Here is a 24,698-nt window from a genome sequence, read left to right as displayed (position 1 = left end):
TCCTAATGTTTAAGGTAGAAGAGTGCAGAGAAACATAATAAACCAATCAACCAAACAAACCCAAAGCTGTAAGGTCGGCAGATTTCTAGGGTTTGCAAATACTGCCACCACAGCCTGATTTCAAACCACTGGCAGCCGAAGTGACCTCCAAAACTTCTGAAAATGTAATATATAGCCCCAGCCAACTGTCAGCCCAGGTTATCTCCTTTGCTAAGCACAGTCATTTCAGATAGTTAGGTGTCCTCCACCCCATTTAATGGATGAGGAAACAGAGGCAGAGGCTTCACGCAGGGATGTGCAGACTTTGTTTATTTATTTGCCTTCAGGGTTATTGCTGGGGCTCAGCGTTGGCACTACAAATCCATCGCTCCTGGAGGTCATCCCCCCTTTTTTTCCGCCATGGGATAGGACAGAGAGAAATTGAGAAAGGAGAAGCTAGTGAGGGGTGGAGAAAGACACCTGCAAACCCACTTCACCATTTGTGAAGCAAACCTTGTGCTGGTGGGGAGCTGCAAGTAGGACCTGGGGCCTGGGGGGTGAGGGAGTGTGGGTGGGGGGGTGGGGGGTGGGGGTGAATTGGAGGCTGGAACCCGGATCCTTACAAGGGTCCATATACTTTCCACTATGCGTGCTTAACCTGGTGCACTATTGCTCTGCCTGGGATGTGCACTTTACTGTGCCATATGAATCATCCAGAGATCTTTTTAAAGGGAGACCTAGGACTGCATTTTGACAAGTTTCTATAGTGAAAGGTGTAGTCATCTAAGAAAGAAGAGCAGGAGATTAGCATTCTGTCTCAACTAGCAAAATCACCCTCACACTCTTGTTCTCTCTCTCTCTCTCTCTCTTTTATTTTATAAGATTTTATTTATTTATTTTAAAGATTTTATTTATTTATTAATGAGAAACATAGGAGGAGAGAGAAAGAGCCAGACATCACTCTGGTACATGTGTTGCCGGGGATTGAACTCAGGACTTCACACTTGAGAGTCAGATGCTTTATCCATTGTGCCACTTCCCGGACCATGATTTTATTTATTAATGAGAAAGATACGATGAGTGTGAAAAAGAACCAGAGGGTGGGGTAGATAGCATAATGTTTATGCAAAGAACCTTTCATGCCTGAGGCTCCCAAGTCCCAGGTTCAGTACCCTGCACCACCATCAGCCAGAGGTGAGCAGTGCTCTAGTGAGAGAGAGAGAGAGAGAGAGAGAGTGAGAGAGAGAGAGACATCACTTTGATACATGCGCTACAGGGGATTGAATCTAATGCTTTATTCATTGCTCCATGTTTTGGACCACACTCTGTCCCCTTTTCTAAACCATGTTCCCTCTTGTTCCCCAATCTATTTCACACCTGGGACCCTAGTGGAACCTTCCAGGAACCACTACCCAAAGACTTTTTCAAAAATGATTTATTTCTCATAAAATTGAATTTCACATAAGACAAAGAGAAAAAAAAAAGAACAGAGAAAAGTCTGAGCATCACTCTGGTATATACAACACCTGGGATCAAACTGGGGACCTCAGGTATACCAGCCTGAGGCCAGGCTCTACCAGCAGAGAGGTTCCCCTGGTTTCTGATGCATGTTTTACACTCCATATAGTATACCCAGGATGAAACATGGATACCCTTATATGCAGAAGAGAACTGATTTTCTCTGTATTGCTTATAGGTTAGTAATGTGCTATATATAGGCAGACGTTTAATGTCTTCAAGGGTTCAGGGAGGCCATTTATAAGATTCAGTCTCAACCATACAAAGCAACTATATTAAACACTGAACCCCTAGGAATTAGACCAAATTCTCTATTTTCATTATTGTTACATAGTCAAAAATTAATGCTGTTTTTTGTCCTTCTGACAAGGATAAACTCAGGGACAATGATCAACCTAGAAAACAAGGGCAAATGTGCTAACATGGGTCCTGTTTTCACTCAAGTTTGCCATCTAATAACGAAGAGCTGGAAGGACTGGAACAATGACTGAGTGAAAAACTTCAAGCTTGGGAGACTGTGTCTAGGATGGTGCTGAATTCTGACAGAGTAATCCTGATCTCATAATGCCTGGAATCCACTTGGGCAATGCATGGCCATGAAATAGGCTATGAACAACTATATGACCCAAAGTCCAATAAAATATTATTTGCTGTAGAAAATGTTGAAATGTATACAGGCAGGCTACCGTGTTGATTGCCAGAACACAGTTTCCAAGGGAATGTTCTCCATTCCTTTTTTTTTTTTTTTAAGACTTTTCATTCAACCAGACAATCAAAAGATTCAAATGTATCCAAGGTATTTTCTAGCTAATGGAATGCACAAGCAAAGGCTTCTTTTCTTTTCCCTTGGAATTGTCTCACAATCAAAACCATATTTCTAGTAAAATTATTTTATCCCAATACTCAGCTCCAATTCTTCTTCCTTTTCTTCCCCTGAGTCTGGATAAAGCAAGTGATTCATGATGATCCATTTATCCATTGCCAGAATGTATATTTGCTGCTATAATACATAATCTTTTAAAAATTTATTTATTTATGAAATGGATATAATATATAATCTTTTTTTAAAAAAACTAAAAAAATTTTTTTTTCTTTCCTCCAGGGTTATTGTTGGGCTCGGTGCCTGCACCATGAATCCACTGCTCCTGGAGGCCATTTTTTTCCCCTTTTGTTGCCCTTGTTGTTGTAGCCGCGCTGTGGCTATCATTATTGCCATTGTTGATGTCGTTTGTTGTTGGATAGGACCGAGAGAAATGGAGAGAGGAGGGGAAGACAGAGAGGAGGAGAGAAAGATAGACACCTGCAGACCTGCTTCATCGCCTGTGAAGCGACCCCCCTGCAGGTGGGGAGCCGGGGGCTTGAACCGGGATCCTTATGCCGGTCCTTGAGCTTTGCGCCACATGTGCTTAACCCACTGCGCCACCACCTGACCTCCAATATATAATCTTAACTGTGTTTTTATCTCACTTTCTTCATCACCCTAACCCAACTCAATTTTGAGCCTGGTACACGACTATGACTGCCTTTGTTTATAGGGCAACATAGTACATAGAGACTATCTTCCTCACTTTAGCTATGGAAATTCTCCTCATCCTCTCAGGTCCAATTTAAAATGTAAATTCCTTCCATTCCCTGGGAAGCCTTACTCAATACTCAGTCAGTTAAAAGTTATATTTTCCTTTGGTCTGAAATATTGTGACCCCCACTTTTCTCAATGATCACATATATTTTACTCTGCTTTGTATTGGAGGTAATTGTCTCAGTATCTCTCCCCTTTCTTGCCTCCACTTCAGCTTGGATGTAAAGTTTTAAGGCTGTAAACTCATGGCTAACTCAAAGTTTGCTTCCTAGTATGTGACTCACTTCCATTTTATACCAGTATCAATGTTCTGTTCTAAAGGAGTAAGCTAGCAAAATATTCTAGGGCAGGGAAAGGGAGAAGTTAGAATTAGCATACAGGGTTAGCATACATCATTTTGTTTCATTATGAAGAAATGATTCTATTATTCAGCTGCAAGAAATGATGAAATCTTCTCTTTTGCTACATCTGGAATGGAACTTGAGGTGATTTTATTGAGTGAGATAAACCATAAGGAAAAAAGACTAATACTGGATAGCCTCACACACAGGTGGAGGTTAAGAAACCAAGAAAAGGAGAGGATGAAACTCAAACTAGCTGTGGTCTATTGCAGCAGAGCCAAAGACTCTAAAGGGGGAAGGGAGGTGGGAGGGAACTGAGTGGGTGCTGGGGGGCCCAGTGCACTATGGGGGAGAAAAAATTCACTTGTTCATGAGAATGGTATATGGACATCCATCATGGGGAAATAAGGAAAGGTACTCATTTGTCAACAACTGTTGTGTAAATCATGGTTTCTTCCCAAATAAAGCGATTAAAAAACTGACTTCTGAAGAGAGAGCTCGCCTGGGTGGGTGACTACATTGTCATGCATCAGACCCTGACTTGAGACCTGACACCCTATGGGAGGTTCTGTGGCACAGAAAGAAGCTCTGGTGTTGTAGTGTCTCTTTCTCTGTGTCTCTAGCTGGAATAAAAATAATGAAACCATTAATAACTTGATATGTTGGAGATTAGTAACTCCACCTGTGTGTAACATAGCAGGTATACCACCACCCATCCTTCTATGTGGAATTTTGAGAAATATCTTGTTGACTATTGATAAGATAATCTCTTTAGGATGATCTCACTCATAGACAAAAGCTGGGAAAAAGAACAGAGGGAAACCACAAAGCAGAACTTGATCTAGAGTTGGTATATTACACCAAAGTAAAAGACTCTGGGGCAGGGGGACATGTTCAGGTACTGGAACATGATAGCAGAGGAGGACCTAGGTGGGGGGTTAGAATGTTATATGGAAAACTGAGAAATGTTATACATGTAGGAACTACTGGATATTTATTTATTTTTATTTATTATATTTATAAAATGGAAATATTACCAAGACTAGGATAAGAGGGGTACATTTCCACACAATGCCCATCCCTAGAGCTCCATAACTCATCCCCTCCCTTGATAGCTTTCCTATTCTTTTTTAAAAAGATTTAAAAAAATATTTATTTTCCCTTTTGTTGCCCTTTTTTTTAAATGTTGCAGTCATTATTGTTGTTATTGATGTCATTGCTGTTGGATAGGACAGAGAGAAATGGAGAGATGAGGGGAAGACAGGGAGGGGGAGAGAAAGACAGACACCTGCAGACCTGCTTCATTACTTGGGAAGTGACTCCCCTGCAGATGGGGAGCCGGGGGCTCAAACCGGGATTCTTAGGCCAGTCCTTGCTCTTTGTGCCACCTGCGCTTAACCACTGTGCTACCGCATGACTCCCTGTTTCCCTATTCTTTATCCCTCTGGGAGTATGGACCCAGGATCATTATGGGGTACAGAAAGTGAAAGATCTGGCTTCTGTAATTGCTTCTCTGCTGAATGTAGGCATTGGCAGGCCAATCCATACTCCCAGACTATCTCTCTTTTTCCCTAGTGGGGCAGGGATCTGGGGAGGTGGAGCTCCAAGACACATGGTGGGGTTATCTGCCCAGGGAAGTCAGGTTGGAATCATGGTAGCATCTACTGTATTTTACTGTTAACCGTAAACCTTTAGTCCTCCCAATAAAGGAAACAAAAAAAGATTAAAAAAAAAAAAAGGAATCCTGTTCTAGAGGCAGGGCTACGAGCAGCAGCAGATCTCTTTCTCTCCTCTCCTCTCCTCTCCTCTCCTCTCCTCTCCTCTCCTCTCCTCTCCCAGATCAACTAGGAATACCAAAGGAGACCACCTGGAACCGAAACAAGACAGGACTAGAACGACTTCAGGAACTCACCAAATCACTGGTGAGTGCAAACACCTGTGGCTGGTGGACATAGAGGTGCCTAGGGAGAGATTAAGTGGCTGGTAACAGTTCGACAGTTTATCAGAGACACCACATTCGGTCTGTTCCACCAACAAGGGGATGGCTGAAGGGAGGAGAGGACTCCCCGGAGACTCATCAAGTGCAACTGTGAGTCTCCATTGCTACTGCCCTCAGAATCTGGAGCAGCAGCAGGGAGGGACACCAGGGGACAGAGATCTAACCAGGAAACTCAGGAGAGGACTATATGTTGGTGGCATAGCTATGGGTCTGTGGAAGTCTCTTTGCATAACCACTGGATTATCTCTGCCACACCCTGTTTTTCTCTTGGTCAGGAGTCAGTGATTAAGCTAAGAAGCTTACTTATAGTTTAAAAGTCCTCAGGCTCCCATAACATACAGGGAAGAAAAAGCACAAAAGATAATTTTAAGCCAGTGAGCTCCAAATCAAGGATTAAAATACTATTGAAACAACTGTTAACTTCCACCACTGTGAATCCTTTAATTACCTTACTTAGACACAAGTCAATCCAGGCAGTAGTGATCAGGAATTTGAAAAGTATTGAGAGAGGGACCTCATAACATAATATATAAAATGGTTAAACCAACAAGAAGAAATGTTGGAGAAATGAACCAGGACAAGAGTCCAGCTAAAAGATCCCCAAAGGGTGAAGCACAAAATAATGAGGTCAACATCCAAACACTAGCTAAGGAAATAATCACAGGAGTGAGTAAGAGGTTTGAAAGAATTGTAACCAGAAATACAGGAACAACAAATGAGACTCTGGAAGAAAACACTAATTATCTCAAGGTTATTAGAGAGCTGAAAGCTGAAATAGCTGAGCTAAGAACACAACTAGCTGAACAAGCTAAAACAGTATCAGAACAGGGTAAAAAAATAGATGAACTCCAGAAAATAGTAGAGGGGAGAGAGAATAGAATAAATGAGGCTGAAGACAGAATTAGCGAGATCGAGGACAAATTAGACACAACTAAAAATGAAGTAAGAGATCTCAAATTAAGAGATGATGAAAACAACAACAGAGTCCTATGGAACGACTTCAAAAGAAACAATATACGCATTACTGGCTTAACAGAGGAAGGAAGAGAGGGAGAGGAAGAAAGCATTCTTCAGGACATAATAGCTGAGAACTTCTCTAGTCTAGACAACATCAAAGACATAAAGATTCAAGAAGCCCAGAGGTTCCCAAACAGAATTAACCCAGACTTAAAGACACCAAGACACATCATATTTAGGAATAGGATAAAGAAAGGATCCCAAAGGTTGCAAGAGAAAACAAAGAGTCACCTACAGAGGAAAACCCATAAAATTAGCAGCAGACTTCTCCACACAAACACTACAGGCCAGAAGAGAATGGCAAGATATCTATCGAGTGCTCAATGAGAAAGGTTTTCAACCAAGAATACTGTATCCTGCTAGACTGTCATTCAGACTAGATGGAGGCATAAAAACCTTCTCAGACAAGCAACAGTTGAAGGAATAAACTATCACCAAGCCTGCCCTGAAAGAAGTTCTGAAAGGTCTCCTATAAACAGTCAGACCACCATAAATAGGCCATATATCAGAACACTCTAAAACTCTATAAGAATGGTATTAAAATATCTTCAATCTTTGATATCAGTAAATGTCAATGACCTGAATTCACCTATTAAAAGAAACAGAGTAGGAAGATGGATCAGAAAATACAACCCAACAATATGCTGTCTACAGGAAGCCCACCCAACTCAACAAGACAAACAGAACCTCAAAGTGAAAGGATGGAAAACTATCATACAAGACAATGGCCCACAAAAAGGGGCAGGAACAGCTATTCTCATATCTGACATGATAGACTTTAAAATATATAAGATTAAAAAAAGATAGGAATGGACACTACTCAATGCTCAGAGAATCAGTCAATCAAGAGGACCTAACAATTATTAACATCTATGCACCCAATGAGAAGCCATCTAAATACATCAAACACTTACTGAAAGAGCTACAGCAATATATTAACAGCAACACAGTCATAGTAGGGGACTTCAACACCCCTCAACTTGACAGATCATCCAGACAGAAAATCAACAAAGAAATGAGGAAGCTAAATGAGGAGATAAACTAGAACTATTGGACATTTTCAGAGTCATTCATCCCAAGAAACTGGAATACACATTTTACTCAAGTCCACATGGGTAGACCATATGTTAGGCCACAAAGGCAGCATCAGCAAATTCAAGAGCATTGAAATCATCCCAAGCATCTTCTCAGATCACAGTGGAACTAAACTAACACTTAACAATCAATGGAAGATCAGTAATAGTCCCAAGATGTGGAAGCTCAACAGTACACTTCTTAACAGCTTCTGGGTCAAAGAGGAAATAAAGGAAGAAATCAAAATGTTTTGAGAGTGCTGGGGTTCATGTGGAGTGGTTTCAACCAGGGGGTAAGCCTCCGACCCTCCCTCACCAGCTCTAGAGGCCACGTGAATTCAGAAAGAGACGTTGGAGAACATTCTGGTATGAACATTCGTTTATTTGTAGAAGAGTACAGGTCTTTATACTGAGTTAAACAAAGAACATTTTTCACATATGTCAGAGATTACAGGTTTCTTAAAGGTAAGCTTGCCCCTATGGTAGGGGGCTGGTATGATAAGAATTGATGAGATACATAAAGGTCCAAATGATTAGTCTTTATGATGCAGGTGAGTTAATTATCCAAAGGTATTTGAGAGAAGCATAGGGGTTAAACCAGTAAGGTGAGGTAGAAAAGAAGAAAAACAAAGCTTGTTGTAAATCACAGATATCAAACGGCACAAACAAATAGAATTTGACGGTCTCATTGCCTGGTGTTGGCGAGGTGTATGATAGAATGTGTTCTATTTTATGATCAAAAGGTGAAGTGGGTGTGTGAACTTTGAATGAACCCTCAAGCAGGCAACCATTTGGCCTGCTAGCTGAGGGAACTAAGTGTGAGAGGCTTGTAGGCTTTCTGTGAGCTTGAGAGACTAACAAGGAGAAACTGAGTCTGGGAGACTTTTCCCTCTTGGCTCATCTCTATAAGGAGAGAGGCTAACAAGTGGGGTGTCTTTCCAGACCTCCATCCAAGGATGGGAGAACTCCACTAAGCTCTGCCAAGCTTTCACATTATCCCACACGAGAGTTCAATGAAAATGAAGACATAAGCTATCAAAATATTTGGGACACAGCTAAGGCAGTACTGAGAGGGAAGTTTATAACCACACAAGCACATATTTGGAAACAAGAAAAAGCACAAATAAACAGCCTGATTGCACATCTTAAAGACCTAGAAGAAGAAGAAGAAGAACAAAGGAACCCTAAAGCAACCAGAAAAACAGAAATAACTAAAGTTAGGGCAGATATAAATACCATTGAAAATAAGAAAACAATACAAAAGATCAATGAAAGTAAATTCTGGTTCTTCGAAAGAGTGAATAAAATAGACAAACCTTTAGCCAGACTGACAAAACAAAAAAGGGATAAGACCCAAATAAATCAGTTATTAAATGAAAGAGGAGATATCACAACAGACACAACAGAAATTCAACATATTGTGCGAGGCTTCTATGAACAACTATATGACACCAAGCTAGAGAACCTGGAAGAAATGGACGATTTCCTAGATACCTACCAACTTCCAAAACTAAGTAAAGAGGAAGTAGATAACATGGACAGGCCCATCACAGCTAATGAAATTGAAATAGTTATCAAAAATATTCCCAAGAATAAAAGTCCTAGACTAGATGGTTTTACAAATGAATTCTACAAAACCTTCAAAGAACTAATACCTCTACTTTAAAAATTCTTCCAGAAGACTGAAGACACTGGAATACACCCTTCCAACTTCTATGAAGCCAACATCACTTTGATACCAAAAGCAGACAGGGAGACAACCAAAAAAGAAAACTACAGACCAATATCTCTGATGAACATAGATGCAAAAATATTGAACAAAATTCTAGCCAATCAGATACAGCAATATATTAAAAAGATTGTTCATCATGACCAAGTGGGGTTTATCCCAGGCATTCAAGGTTTTTTTTAATATATGTAAATCAATCAATGTGATCCACCACATCAATAAAAGCAAGACCAAAAACCACATGATTGTATTAATAGATGGAGAGAAAGCGTTTGACAAAATACAACATCCCTTTAGGATCAAAACACTACAAAAAATGGGAATAGATGGAAAATTCCTGAAGATAGTGGAGTCTTTATATAGCAGATCTACATCCAACATCATACTCAATGGTGAAAAACTGGAAGCATTTCCCCTCAGATCAGGTACTAGACTGGGCTTCCCACTATCACCATTACTATTCAACATAGTGTTGGAAGTTCTTGCCCTAGCAATCAGGCGGGAGCAAGGAATTAAAGGCATACAGATTGGAAGAGAAGATGTCAAACTCTCCCTATTTGCAGATGACATGATAGTATACATAGAAAAATCCAAGGAATCCAGCAAGATGCTTTTGGAAATCATCAGGCAATACAGTAAGGTGTCAGGCTACAAAATTAACATTCAAAAGTCAGTGGCATTCCTCTATGCAAACACTAAGTTAGAAGAAATTAAAATCCAGAAATCAATTCCTTTTACTATAGCAACAAAACCAATAAAATATCTAGGAGTAAACCTAACCAAAGAAGTGAAAGACTTGTATACTGAAAATTATGAGTCACTACTCAAGGAAATTGAAAAAGACACAAAGAAGTGGAAAGATATTCCATGTTCATGGGTTGGAAGAATTGACATAATCAAAATGAATATACCACCCAGAGCCATATACAAATTTAATGCTATCCCCAACATTTTTTAGGAGAATAGAACAAATGCTACAAATGTTTATCTGGAACCAGAAAAGACCTAGAATTGCCAAAACAATCTTGAGAAAAAAGAACAGAACAGGAGGCATCACACTCCCAGATCTCAAATTGTATTATAGGGCCATTGTCATCAAAATTGCTTGGTGGTGGAATATGAATAGGCATACTGACCAGTGAAATAAAATTGAGAGCCCAAAAATAAGCCCCCACACCTATGGACATCTAATCTTTGACAAAGGTGCCCAGACTATTTAATGGGGAAAGCGGAGTCTTTTCAACAAATAGTGTTGGAAAAAATGGGTTGAAACATGCAGAAGAATGAAGCTAAAACACTATATTTCACCAAATACAAAAGTAAATTCCAAATGGTTCAATTACTTGGATGTTAGACCACAAACTATCAGATATTTAGAGGAAAATATTGGCAGAACTCTTTTCCGCACAAATTTTAAAGACATCTTCAATGAAACAAATCCAATTACATAGAAGAATAAGACAAGCATAAACCTATGGGACTACATAAAATTAAAAAGCTTCTGCACAGCTAAAGAAACTACTACCCAAACCAAGAGACCCCTCACAGAATGGGAGAATATTGAACATGCCAAATATCAGACAAGAGGCTAATAACCAGAATATATGAAGAACTTGCAAATCTCAACCACAAGACAACAAATAACCCCATCCAAATATGAGGGGAGGACATGGACAGAATATTCACCACAGAAGAGATCCAAAAAGGCTGAGAAACACATGAAAAAATTCTCCAAGTCTCTTATTGTCAGAGAAATGCAAATAGAGACAACAATGAGATACCACTTCACTCCTGTGAGAATGTCATACATCAGAAAAGGTAACAGCAGCAAATGCTGGAGAGGTTGTGGGGTCAAAAGAACCCTCTTACACTGTTGATGGGAATGTCAATTGGTCCAACCTCTGTGGAGAAAAGTATGGAGAACTGTCAGAAGGCTAGAAATGGACCTTCCCTATGATCCTGCAATTTCTCTCCTGGGGCTATATCCTAAGGAACCCAACACACCCATCCAAAAAGATCTATGTACACATATGTTCTTGGCAGCACAATTTGTAATAGCCAAAACCTGGAAGCAACCCAGGTGTCCAACCACAGATGAGTGGCTGAGCAAGTTGTGGTGTATATACACAATGGAATACTACTCAGCTATAAAAAATGGTGACTTCACCTTTTTCAGCCAATCTTGGATGGACCTTGAAAAATTCATGTCAGAATAAGTCAGAAACAGAAGGATGAGTATGGGATGATCTCACTCTCAGGCAGAAGTTGAAAAACAAGTTCAGAAAAGGAAACACAAGAAGAACCTGAACTGGAATTGGTGTATTGCACCAAAGTAAAAGACTCTGGGGTGAATGAATGGGGAGAATACATGTCCAAGAAGGATGACAGTGGACCTAGTGGGGGTTGTATTGTTATATGGAAAACTGGGAAATGTTATGCATGTACAAACTATTGTATTTACTGTTGAATGTAAAACATTAATTCCCCAATAAAGAAATTAAAAAAAAAACTAGGAAAGATTTGCAAAAAAAAAAAAAAAAAAGAATCAAAAGGCTTGCCTGTGAGTGGTGTAATTATGTATGCTCGAGGTCTTGAGGTAGCAATAAAACAAAGCACTAAATAAGAATTATATAAACTTTGGGGTCTTGCAGAGGCACACCTGGTTGAGAATACATACTACCACACACAAGGACATTGTCCATCCTCACCTGCAGGGGAGAAGCTTCATGAGTGGTGAGTCATTGTTGCAGGTGCCTCTCTACCTGTCATTCCCTCTCTATCTTTTTTAAGAAACTATTTTTAAAATCTTTTATTCTTTGTTTATTATCGGATAGAGACAGAGAGAAATTGAGGGGGGGAGGAGACAGAGAGGGAAAGAGAGACACCTGCAGTTCTACTTCACCACTTATGAAGCTTTCTTCTTGCAGGTGGGGACCAGGGACTTGAACCCTGGTCCTTGTGCACTCTAGTGTGTGCACTTAACCAGGTGCACCACTGCCTGTCCCCCATCTGTCTTCTTCCCTTTTCTCTCCTCCTCCTTGTCCTCCTCCTGGTCCTCTTTCTCTTCTTCTTACTCTTAACTTCTCCTTGGTAATGTGGAGTGTTAAAATTCTCTATATTTTACATATAAGCAAAACCAGCCTGTACTTGTTTTTCATTTCCTTCCTTACTTTATTAAGCATAATCACATGAAATTCTTTAAAATTATTTTTTATTTTATTTTATTGAGATAGAGAGAGAGAGAGAGACCAGAGCACAGCTCTGGCTATGGTGGTGTTGGGGATTTAACCCACTTTAGAGCCTCGAGCATGAAAGACTTTTGCATAACTACTGTGTTATTTCCCCAAATCAGTCACATCAAGTTCTACCTATTTTGTCCTGAAGGATACATTATTATAATTATTAATTATTATTATTATTTTGTCTCCAGGGTTATTGCTGGGGCTCTGTGCCTGCATTATGAATCCACTACTTCTGGAGGCTACTCTTTTCCCTTTTGTTGCCCTGATTGTTTTATTGTTGTTGTGGTTATTATTATTTTTATTATTGATGTCATTGTTGTTGGATAGGACAGAGAGAAATGGTGAGAAGAGGGGAAGACAGTAAGCAGGAGAGAAAGATAGACACTTGTAAACCTGCTTCACCACTTGTGAAGCAACCCCCCTTCAGATGATCATGTGCACTTAACCTGGTATGCTACTGCCTGACTCCGACAACATTATCTTTTTAAATTGCAAACTTTATGCACCAGCTTTACTTCTTTTGTATTTCATGATTTGGGAATGCTGATCTTTTATAGAAGGCTGTTTCCGTCACAAGAATACTAAAATATATGGCTATATATGTGTCTTTATGTAATTTGTTTGATTATTTGAACTATCTGTAATTTATTTTTGCATGATCTACGGAATGGGAATCTATTTTATTTCCTTAAATGTATTAACCCATTGATTGTAAGTACTACCTTCATCATGTACAAAAGTTTTCATGAATGTGAACATTTAGCTTTTGAATATTCTGTTCCATGTGGAAGCTTTATCAGTTTCTCATTACTACAGCCACTGAATGAAGCACTTGCAAAAATACTACTGATGGTTTAACATTTATTTCATTGTTTTAAAGAAAGCTCAGTGCTATTCATAATTTTAATTGATTTAATAATGATCAACAAGACCATAATCTTACCTTTAGATTCTTGATTATTAAATAATTATTCACATTTTTTTCTAGGCAATATGCTAGTAAAATATTTTGGTTGAGAAACCATATCCACCTGTAATAACCACAGAGCTATTATTCTAGTAAGAGATCAGTCATCATAACAAAAGAAAATGAAAGCAGAAATGATTAAATAGGGGTTCAGTAAGCCATACCCTTGTATATTTTCTCATTAATATGCAAAGATATGACGAGCAAGTTTTTTTTTTTTTTATTTAAGAAGGGAGACATTAACAAAACCATAGGATAAGAGGGGTACAGCTCCACACAATTCCCACCACCCGATCTCCATATCCCATCCCTCCCCTGATAGCTTTCCCATTCTCTATCCCTTTGGGAGTATGGACCCAGGGTCGTTGGGGGTTGCAGAAGGTGGAAGGTCTGGCTTCTGTAGTTGCTTCCCCGCTGAGCATGGGCGTTGACTGGTAGATCTATACTCCTATCCTGCTTCTCTCTTTCCATACCCCATAAACTAGGGAAAAAATATATACCTGAAAGCTGAAGTACACAAGAGCCTGCAGGGAATACCCCGCAACACTTCATCTGCACTCTTCCAGTCTTTATATCCATGGTTGTTCAACAATTTGTTTGGCTTTGTATGTTAACTCTCTTTTCAGCCACCAGGTTCCGGATGCCAGCATGATGCCGACCAGACTTCCCTGGATAGACGACCCCACCAATGTGTACTGGAGCTCCACTTCCTCAGAGCAAGTTTTTATATCTGATGATATTGTACTGTGTACTTGATGAACTAAGCTAAATGACTCAAGAAGGTACTACCTTTTCATAGCTTAAAACTGAATCTCACTCCAGATGTTAACTTTTGTAGAGATCCTTTTATAGACAGGTTTAAAAAATCTGCAAAATGCAGCACAGAAAAAAAAGCGGGGGAGTTGGGAGTGAGGGTTTGAGAGAATGATCAGAATACATCTTTTGGAAACAGAAAAAAGAATTGAAGCATTTATTGTGGTGGTGGAAATCACCTTCTCCAAAATTATTATCTATCTGTTAGTATTTCTGTTCCATTTTGCACGTCAATGTTTGTGGCTTTCCTATAGGAGTATGTGACTATTGCTTTTGCTTAGGAGACCAGTACATTATGTTCTTTATGAAAGATCACAAATATTATCTAGGGAAAAATGGTGGTATTGTTAATTTTAGTGGTATACTTTTGGAATTTGATGCATGGTACATGACGATATCATATTTCAGGTACAAGATGATTTAGAGGCAGACAGCCTTGTGCTTAGTTCCAGTTCTACTATTTACTTACAGTTTAATTTTGGAAAGGTCATGTGAAACTCTGTGAATTTCATTTTCCTAATCTACACACTGGTCTGCTAAGTTCACTTTAGTGAATCAAATTATTATGAGTACCAAACAAGGGAACTGGAAAACAGAATCTTCAGTAACTACAAACATTTCGTAGTAGAGATTATTACAAAGGATATGTGAAATATGTGCTCTGATGATATTCGAACACTACAAGCTATCAATAGAGTGGCCAAATGAAGACAGAAATAAGCAAAATAGTAATGAGAGAAAAAATGTGGAAGAACAGGATTGGTGGTAGAGGTGCCACCATCTTGGTTACAATCCCTAGTAACAGGGAAGCTTTAAGTGGAGTTAAGAACTTCAGAAAACGGACCAGGTTGTGGCGCATCTTGTTAAGCGCACACACTACAGTGTGCAAGGACCCAGGTTCAAGCCCCAGATCCCTACCTGCAGGGGAAAATCTTCAATAGTGGTGAAGCAGGGCTGCAGGTGTCTCTGTCTCTCTCCGTCTCTATCTTCCTTTCCTGTCAATTTCTCTCTGTCTCTATCCAATAAAAAATAAATAAGTTTTAAAAAAAGAATTAAAAATATTTTTAAAAAATAAATAAATGAAAAGAACTTCAGAAAAATTAAGCCTTATTTTATTTGGAAAAGTCTAGGAACAGGAACTTGGAGAAAGGGAACTAATTCCTACTGAGTGCCCACCATAGATTAAGCACAGATGCTATAAACTTTCTGTACATGCTTTCTTCTGATCCTATCAAGAAACAGTCAAGCTTGGAATTTAACCCCATTTTACAGATGAGGAAATTGATTAGTGAATGTTCTATGCCCCCTGCTGGTGAGTACAAAGAACTGAACTATCTCTTTCACACTTCCTTTCTTCTGCAGAAGGGGGTCTGAATCTCTACTTTTGTGTATCTTTCTCATCTTTGATGCTTCATTTTTTTTTTATAGGATAGGACAGAGAGAAATTGAGAGGAGGGGAAGAAAGAGAAGGGGAGAGAAAGACAGACACCTGCAGACCTGCCTCACCACATGTGAATCAACCCCCCTGCAGGTGGGGAGCTGGGGTGATGCTTGATTTTTACCTAGGTAATCTCTCCTTCATACATACACACACCTTTGTGCTCTACACATTTTTTTCTTCAGTCACCTCAAGAAATTATGTTAGTCTTTACTTTTTGTGAGTGTTGGTTTATGCATTTATAAAATGGCTTAATCACAGGCTATTTGTGAAATTTATGTGAAAACACACTGTAATCTATAGATGAAGAATTTAATATTTAATACTTCAATTAAACAATAATTATTAGAAATGTGTTAACAATTTGAGCTCACTGTTAAAATTCAATCTGTTTACCAATTTGAAACCTTAAGTGCTTAGATTGAAAGAATACATGCTCAGAACTGGAGTCTATGCATAAAAGTGTTTGAGAGTTTCAATCTATTTTCCCCCTCACATATTGATTAAATAGTGATTTATAAGATTATAATAAGTTAATAGGAGTATATATTAATACCGTTCCCGCCACCAAAGGCATGTGTTCCCACCCGCACCCCCCTATAGTGAAGCTAAAAATCTACCCTCTCCCCCCACCCAGAGTTTTTCACTTTGGTGAAATACTCCAAACTCAGTCAAATTCTACTTTGTTTATCCCTGTCTGTTTTTCTTTCTCAGTTTCTGTTTATGAGTGGGATCATCCCATACTTGTCTTTGTCTTTCTCTTTCTAATTTACCTTACAACATGATTCCTTCTAGCTCCATCCAAGATGGGTCAGAGAAAGTGGATTCATTATTCTTATTTCATTTTTTATTTATAAAATGGAAATATTAACAAGACTATAGGATAAGAGGGCTACATTTCCACACAATGCCCACCCTCAGAGCTCCATATCCCACCCTCTCCTTTGATAGCTTCCCTATTCTTTATCCCTCTAGGAGTATGGACCCAGGATCATTGTGGGGCACAGAAGGTAGTAGGTCTGGCTTCTGTAATTTCTTCCCCACTGAACATGGGCATTGACAGGTCGATTCACACCCCCAGCCTGTCTCTCTCTTTCCCTAGTGGGGCAGGGATCTGGGGAGGTGGAACTCCAAGACACATGGTGGGGTCATCTGCCCAGGGAAGTCAGGTTGGCATCATGGTAGCATCTGGAACCTCATGGCTGAAAAAGAGTTAAGATATAAAGCAGAACAAATTGTTGACTAATCATGAACCTAAAGTCAAGAATATTTCAGATGAAGATTTGAGGTCTCCATTTTGGAAATAGCTAGTAGGTCTATTTTAGGTGTATTCCAAGGAGGCCCATGACTTTACTAGTTTTTGCCTGTGCCTGACAGCTAAAATATGCAGGCGGACCCAGGTTATTGTTTGGGGAGATGGTGTCATAGTTGGACAAAGGACTAGAAAACTGGATCATGGAAGAGAGTAGCTCCCAAATATGGGGTAAGTATATAAATATTATTAACTGTAAACCCTATTGATTTGATCTGGGGCCCATATTCAACTTAAGAGACTATGTAACCTCTGCATCCCTGTAGGTCTGAGCTCGCATTCTAAGGTCACGGCTGGGAACATTCCAGGCTGCACTAATTTCAGGACCCATCTTCCTCAGGTAGTAGATAGAGTATGTTGTACAACCTCCCTTCAGAGAATTCCCTACCATTAGTATTCCATTGAGTATATAAGCTTTCTCAGCCACTCATCTGTTGTTGGGCACCAGGTTTTGCCTATTATGAACTGTGCTGCTATGAACATAGGTATACTTATATTGACCAGGGAGACCAGAAGCATCTGCTAATATATGATACAGCTATATGTAAATAGCATTAAATGGCACAAATCATGGTAAGGTCTTGTATGATACAACAAATCCTAACAATGGGATTTTTATTTATTTATTTTTAAAATTTAAGTGAGTTTATTTTTTTTTACCAAGGCAGGTTAAATTAGGATTCAAAGTCAGCTTCGATTAATCTTAACCATGGGACTTTTAAAGTAAATCAAATTCCCTAATAACTTGGTTATAACTATCTATTGCCTTCTTAAACTCCAAGACATCAGGAACCCTGCCCATTCTCTATAAAACCCGTATTTCTCCCAGTACTGGAAACTCTGAGACATGACTTGTCTTCCTGCATGCTTCACTGGATCCATACCATTCGATACTGAATCTGCAGGGCTGTGGGGCAATAGGGTCGTGGTGCCTGAAGGGGGAAAGGACCTAAGTTGAGGGCTGGAAAATGACCTAAACTGAGGGTGAATTTTTAAAAATATTTATTTATTTGTTCCCTTTTGTTGCTCTTGTTTTATTATTGTAGTTCTTGTTGTTGTTGCTGTTGCTGTAGTAATTGTTGCATAGGACAGAGAGAAATGGAGAGAGGAGGGGAAGACAGAGAGAGGGAGAGAAAGATAAACACCTGCAGACTTGCTTCACTGCCTGTGAAGTGACTCCCCTCTGGGTGGGGAGCCAGGGGCTTGAACCGGGATTCTTACATGGGTCCTTGTGCTTTGTGCCACCTGCGCTTAACGTGCTGCACTACTGCCTGACTCCCCTGAGAGTGAATTTTTTTTGCAGACACCTATCATGGGGATATAAGAAATTGTACTCACATGTTAACATCTTTATCCCACTAGTATAATGATCTGAAAAAAGTTGTCGTTCATTCTTACATTCTGGATTTTCTGCTTGCTTTCTTGTGGTAACATTTAACTTGTTCCTCTGAACCTCAGATTTCTTGCTCTCTTTGCACTAGCTGGAAAGGGCTGATTAGACACACTTTATAGATACTTTTGGCAAGACTATCTCATGGATTCTGCAGTTTGCTTCTTTGTTCACCTCATCCAGAGGTTTGCAGGATCTAGTTTGTCTTACTATTAACTGATACTAAAACTGATCAGTAGGTTCACATTGTGACAATAAGCACTGAAATTTACAAAAGGTCACAGACAAATGTATGGGTATAGATGTATCATAAGAGGGTAGAAATCCTATGCTATCAGGAATATATAAAGCAGTTGGGAAGAAAAAAACTTAGTGATGTTAATTAATTAACTCGTTAATTAATCAAATGAGAGTTTGAAACTAGAGCAATACTAGTCAAGGCAAGCATTGTGTCATGACGCACTGAGCTCTTTCTCTACCCCCATTTGGTGTTTTTATGTTTCTATATTGCTGCTGTGATATACTGTCATGAACTTAGCAAGTGAAGGTCAGACTTATGAGTAGGTTTGACTCAGTTCTCAGATTAACATCTCTTGCAACTAAAATCAAGGTGTTGACAGAACTGCATTCCTTACTGGAGACTCCAAAGAAGAAATCTGTGTCCACTTATATTCGGGCATTGGCTGAGTCCAGTTACATGTTGTAGGACTGAAGACCAGTTTCTTTGATGGACATCTATCCCAATTAAGTCTTTGGTCTTAAATGTTACTTTCATTCCTTTTCATGTTTTTTTATTTTATTTTCCCTTTTGTTGCACTTGTTGTTTATCATTGTTGTTGCTGTCATTGTTGTTTGATAAGACAGAGAGAAATTGAGAGAGGAGGGGCAGACAGAGAGCGGGAGAGAAAGATAGACACTTGCAGACCTGCTTCACTGCCTGTGAATCAAACCCCTTACAGGTGGGGTGCTGGGATATTGTACAGATGTGGTTGAGTTAGGCAGGACCCACAAACCACCATATTTCCATGTGAGCATTATTATTTACATATCAATCTTCTGCCTTGTTTTAAAATGACTCCTCCACCACCACATTACCCCCTCAGGGTATTGTCCATTCCTGTGAGCTAAAAAACTACAGCAACCATTGCTACGGAAGCTTTCTACCTTCCCAGAGTGCCTTGTTTCCTCCACCCCCTTTCCTAGCCAATTCCATCCTGACTTGCCACTTCTGGAATTCTCCTATAAAAGTCACTCCTGTTTCTGCTCTCTCTCTCTCTTTCTTTCTCTTCTGTGTTCCAACCTGGAGAAGGGCTGGCATGCATAGTGGGAGGCGGCCATTCTCCTAGCTCCACGTGGCCTAAACCCGCTGTGATAACACGGTACTCTGGGGCATCCACATGAATAAAGATTTGTGTTCCTGCTCCGCCACGAGTTCCTGGTCTCTTCTCTCTCCCGCCACACAACCCTACAGTGGGGAGCCAGTGGTTTGAACCAGGATCCCTATGCCGGTCCTTGTGCTTTGTGCCAGGTGCACTTAACCCGCTGAGCCACTGCCCGGCTCCCCCTTTTCATGTTTTTTATTACCTCTCTTCAGCAATAGCTGGTTAAGTTCCTCTTAGTTATGACTTTTTCCGATATATACTGCATTGCTTTTACCTATAGGAAGTTCTTGGCTTTTTAAGGACTAATCTGATTAGATTACCACACCTGGTTAGAAATTAACTAGGGTTAATCTCTCTGATTTTTAAGGTCCTTACCATTACTTTCATCTACACAATCTCTTTTGCCTTTTGCCATTAATGTAACATATCTACATGTTCCAGAAATTAGTGAATTGACATATTTGGTAGACCATTCTGCCTACCACAGTGGAATTAGGTATGGCGATATTTCTGACTGGCTTCAAATGTCTGCTCAAAATTTATAGGGAGGCAGACTTGTATGCAAAAAAAAAAAGATGACTTCATCATTTTTGAGAGCTGAGTAGTATTCCATTACATACAACAACTTTCTTAGTCACTCATCTGTGTTTGGACTTTTGGGTTGTATCCAATATTGGTCTATTATAAATTGTACTGTTATACACATACTCATACATATAACTATTCAAATGGCGTGTTTGTTTCCCTCCTATATACCCCAAGACAAGAATTGCTGGGTCATAGGTTAGGACCATTTCTAGTGTTCTGAGAAGTCTCCAGACTATTTTCTACAGGGATTGAACCAATTTTCCTTCTACTAGCAGTGTAGAAGTGTTTCTTTTTTCTCCACATCCTCTCCAATATTTGTTATTACTGTACTTTCTAATATATGACATTCTCACAAAAAGTGGTATCTCATTGTTGAGTCTATTTGCATTTCTTTGACAATCAGTGAGTTGAATGAATTGGAGCATTTTTTCTCTCCACATGTCTATTGTCCTTTTGAATCTCTTCTTTAGGGAATATTCTGTCCATATCCTCTCCCTATTTTTTAATTTTTTTGTTTTCTTTTGCTAAGTTTGGTTGAGTTTTTTTATAGTTTTGGTAATTAGTCCTTTGATGTATGGCATGTAAAGATCTTCTCCCACTCTGTAGAGAGTCTCTCTGTTTAATTCATGGTTCCTTTTCAGCTTGATGTAGTCCCATAGCTTTATTTTTGCTTCTGTTTTCCTTGTGACTGAGTCTGAGTCACTGATGATGTTTTGAAAGTTTGCATGAAAAAATGTTCTGACAATGTTTACTTTTTCATATTTAATTATTTATTGCCTAATATACAAATGTTTGATCCATTTGGATTATTTTTGTGTGTGGTGAGATGTAGTGTTCCAGTTTCATTCTTCTGAATATTTCAACTCAATTTTCCCAACACCATTTATTACTTTTTTCCCATTCCATTTCATGATTTGTCTCCCTTTATCACAAATTAGATGTCCGAATCAACATCATCAAAATGAATATACTACCTAGAGCCATCTACAAATTTAATGTTATCCCCATCAAGATCCCAACAAATGTTTATCTGGAACCAGAAGAGACATAGAATTGCCAAAACAATCTTGAGAAAAAAGAATAGAACTGGAGGAATCACACTACCATAGGGCCATTGTCATCAAAACTGCTTGGTACTGGAACTTGAATAGATACACTGGCCAGTGGAATAGAATTGAGAGCCCATAAGTAAGTCCCCACACCTATGGACATCTAATCTTTGACAAAGGTGCCCAGAATATTAAATGGGGAAAGTTAAATGGGGAAAGCAGAGTCTCTTCAACAAATGGTGTTGGAAAAAATGGGTTGAAACATGTAGAAGAATGAAACTGAACCATTATATTTCACCAAACACAAAAGTAAATTCCAAATGGTTCAAGGACTTGGATTTTAGACCACAGACTATCAGATACTTAGAGGAAAATATTGGCAGAACTCTTTTCCGCATACATTTTAAAGACATCTTTTTTTTAAAATTTTTTAAAAATTTTATTTATTCCCTTTTGTTGCCCTTGTTGTTTTATTCTTGTAGTTATTATTGTTGTTGTCGTTGTTGGATAGGACAGAGAGAAATGGAGACAGGAGGGGAAGACAGAGAGGAGGAGAGAAAGATAGACACCTGCAGACCTGCTTCACCGCCTGTGAAGCGACTCCCCTGCAGGTGGGGAGCCGGGGTTCGAACCAGGATCCTTATGCCGGTCCTTGTGCTTTGCGCCACCTGTGCTTAACCCGCTGCGCTACAGCCTGACTCCCTAAAGACATCTTCAATAAAATGAATACAATTACGAAGAAGACTAAGGAAAGAATAAACCTATGGGACTACATGAAATTAAAAAGCTCTGAACAGCAAAAGAAACCACTACCCAAACCAAGAGACCCCTCACAGAATGAGAGAAAATCTTTACATGCCATACATCAGACAAGAGTTTAATAACCAAAAAATATAAAGAGCTTGCCGAACTCAACAATAAGAAAACAAATAACCCTATCCAAAAATGGGGAGAGGACATGGACAGAAGAGATCCAAAAGGCTGAGAAACACATGAAAAAATGCTCCAAGTCTTTGATTGTCAGAGAAATGCAAATCAAGACAACAAGATACCACTTCACTTCTGTGAGAATGTCATACATCAGAAAAAGTAGCAGCAGCAAATGTTGGAGGGGTTGTGGGATCAAAGGAACCCTCCTTCCCTGCTGGTGGGAATGTGAATTGGTCCAACCTCTGTGGAGAACAGCCTGGAGAACTGTCAGAAGGCTAGAAATGAACCTACCCTGTGTTCCTGCAATTCCTCTCCTGGGGCTATATCCTAAGGAACCCAACACACCCATCCAAAAATATCTGTGTACATGTATGTTCTTAGTAGCACAATTTGTAATAGTGAAAACCTGAAAGCAGCTCAGGTGCCCAACCACAGATGAGTGGCTGAGCAAGTTGTGGTATATATACACAGCAGAATACTACTTAGCTATTAAAAACAGTGACTTTACTGTTTTCAGCCGATCTTGGATGGGCCTTGAAAAATTCATGTTAAGTGAAATAAGTCAGAAACAGAAGGATGAGTATGGGATGATCTCACTCTCAGACAGAAGTTGAAAAACAAGATCAGAAAAAGAAAAACAAGTAGAACCTGAACTGGAATTGGTGTATTGCACCAAAGTAAAAGATTCTGAGGTGGGTGGGTGGGGAGAATACAGGTCCAAAAGGGATGATAGAGGACCTAGTGGAGATTGTATTGTTATATGGAAAACTGGGAAATGTTATGCATGTACAAACTATTGTATTTACTGTTGAATGTAAAGCATTAATTCCCCAATAAAGAAATAAAAAAATACACACACACACATATAGAAAGAAAAAAAAAGAAAAAATTAGATGTCTGTAGCTGTGGGGGATTATTTTCAGGTTCCTAATTCTATTCCACTGAACTGTGAGTCTGTTTTTTTTCCCAGCAGCAGGTAGTTTATTATTATTATTATTATTATTATTATTATTATTATTATTATTATTATTATTATAGTAGCCCTACAGTATAGTTTGAGGTCTGGAAGTGTGATGCTTACATTTCTGTTCTTTCTATGCCCTCAACATTGTCATTGTGATACTAGGTGTTCTATGGTTCTAAATAAAATATTTTGTAGATTTTGTTCTATACTAGCACAGAAATCTGGTGCCACCTTGATGGGATATATATATATATATATATATATATATATATATATATATATATATATATGTATGACTCTGGGTAGAACGGTCGTTTTGGCAATGTTAATGCTTTCAATCCATAAGCATAGTATATATTTTCAAACATATTTAATTTATTTATTTTGGATAGAGACAGGAGAAATTGAGACAGAGGGCAGAGAGTGGGAAGAGAGAAAGAAAGACAGCTGCAGCATTGCTTCACCACTCATGAGGCTTATCCCCTGCAGGTGGAGACCAGGGGCTTGAACCTGGGTCCTTTCACATTGTATCATGTGTGCTTTACTGGTTCTGCCACTGCCCAGCCCCTGAACATGAGATATTTTTTCATTCCTTTGTGTTTTTTCTATTTCCTTGAGTATTGACTTAATTTTTAATATACAAGTCTTTCACTTCTTTTGCTAAGAACTCTGGTGGCAATTAAAAAACAATTAAAGCAATAAAAGGTATAGATGAACACTTCATAATGCTCAGGGGGTCAGTCAAACAGAAAGAACTCACAATAATTAACATCTATGTCCCGAATGAAGAGGCACAAATTATGTAAAACAGTTACTAAGACACCTGAGAAAGTACATTGGATAGCAACACAATAATTGTAAGTGAGTTAAACTCCACACTCTCCCAAGCTGACAGATCAATCAGGCAAAAATTTAACAAGGTTACAAGGGAGTTAAATGAAAAAATGGATAGGTTAGACTTGGAGATTTTCAGACCACTACACGCCAAGAAAACAGAGTATGCATTCTTCTCAAACCATCATGGACCATTATCACAGATAGACCACATGCTAGGCCACAATGATAGCGTCAATAAATATAGGTGTACCAAAATAATTCTAAACAAGAAAAGACAAAAACAAACTGGAATGAAAGCCAAGATATCACATCTAAAATCGGGGCTTTTTGTTTGGGCCTTCATATTAGGTCAGTAAACTGCTAACATCCACAAAAAGGTAGCTTTCTAACTGAAATGCAAGAATTTAAAAGATTGGTATCTTCCAAAATAATTCTAAGCATCTTCTCAGACCACAGTGGAATTAAACTAATTCTCAACAACAAACAGAAAGTTAAGGATAGCCCCCAAAATGTGGAAACTCAGCAGTACATTACTTAATATCTACAAGGTG

This window comes from Erinaceus europaeus, chromosome X (assembly GCF_950295315.1).
Source record: "Erinaceus europaeus chromosome X, mEriEur2.1, whole genome shotgun sequence".
Classification (NCBI taxonomy): Eukaryota; Metazoa; Chordata; class Mammalia; order Eulipotyphla; family Erinaceidae; genus Erinaceus; species Erinaceus europaeus.
This window is presented reverse-complemented; position numbering follows the sequence as displayed.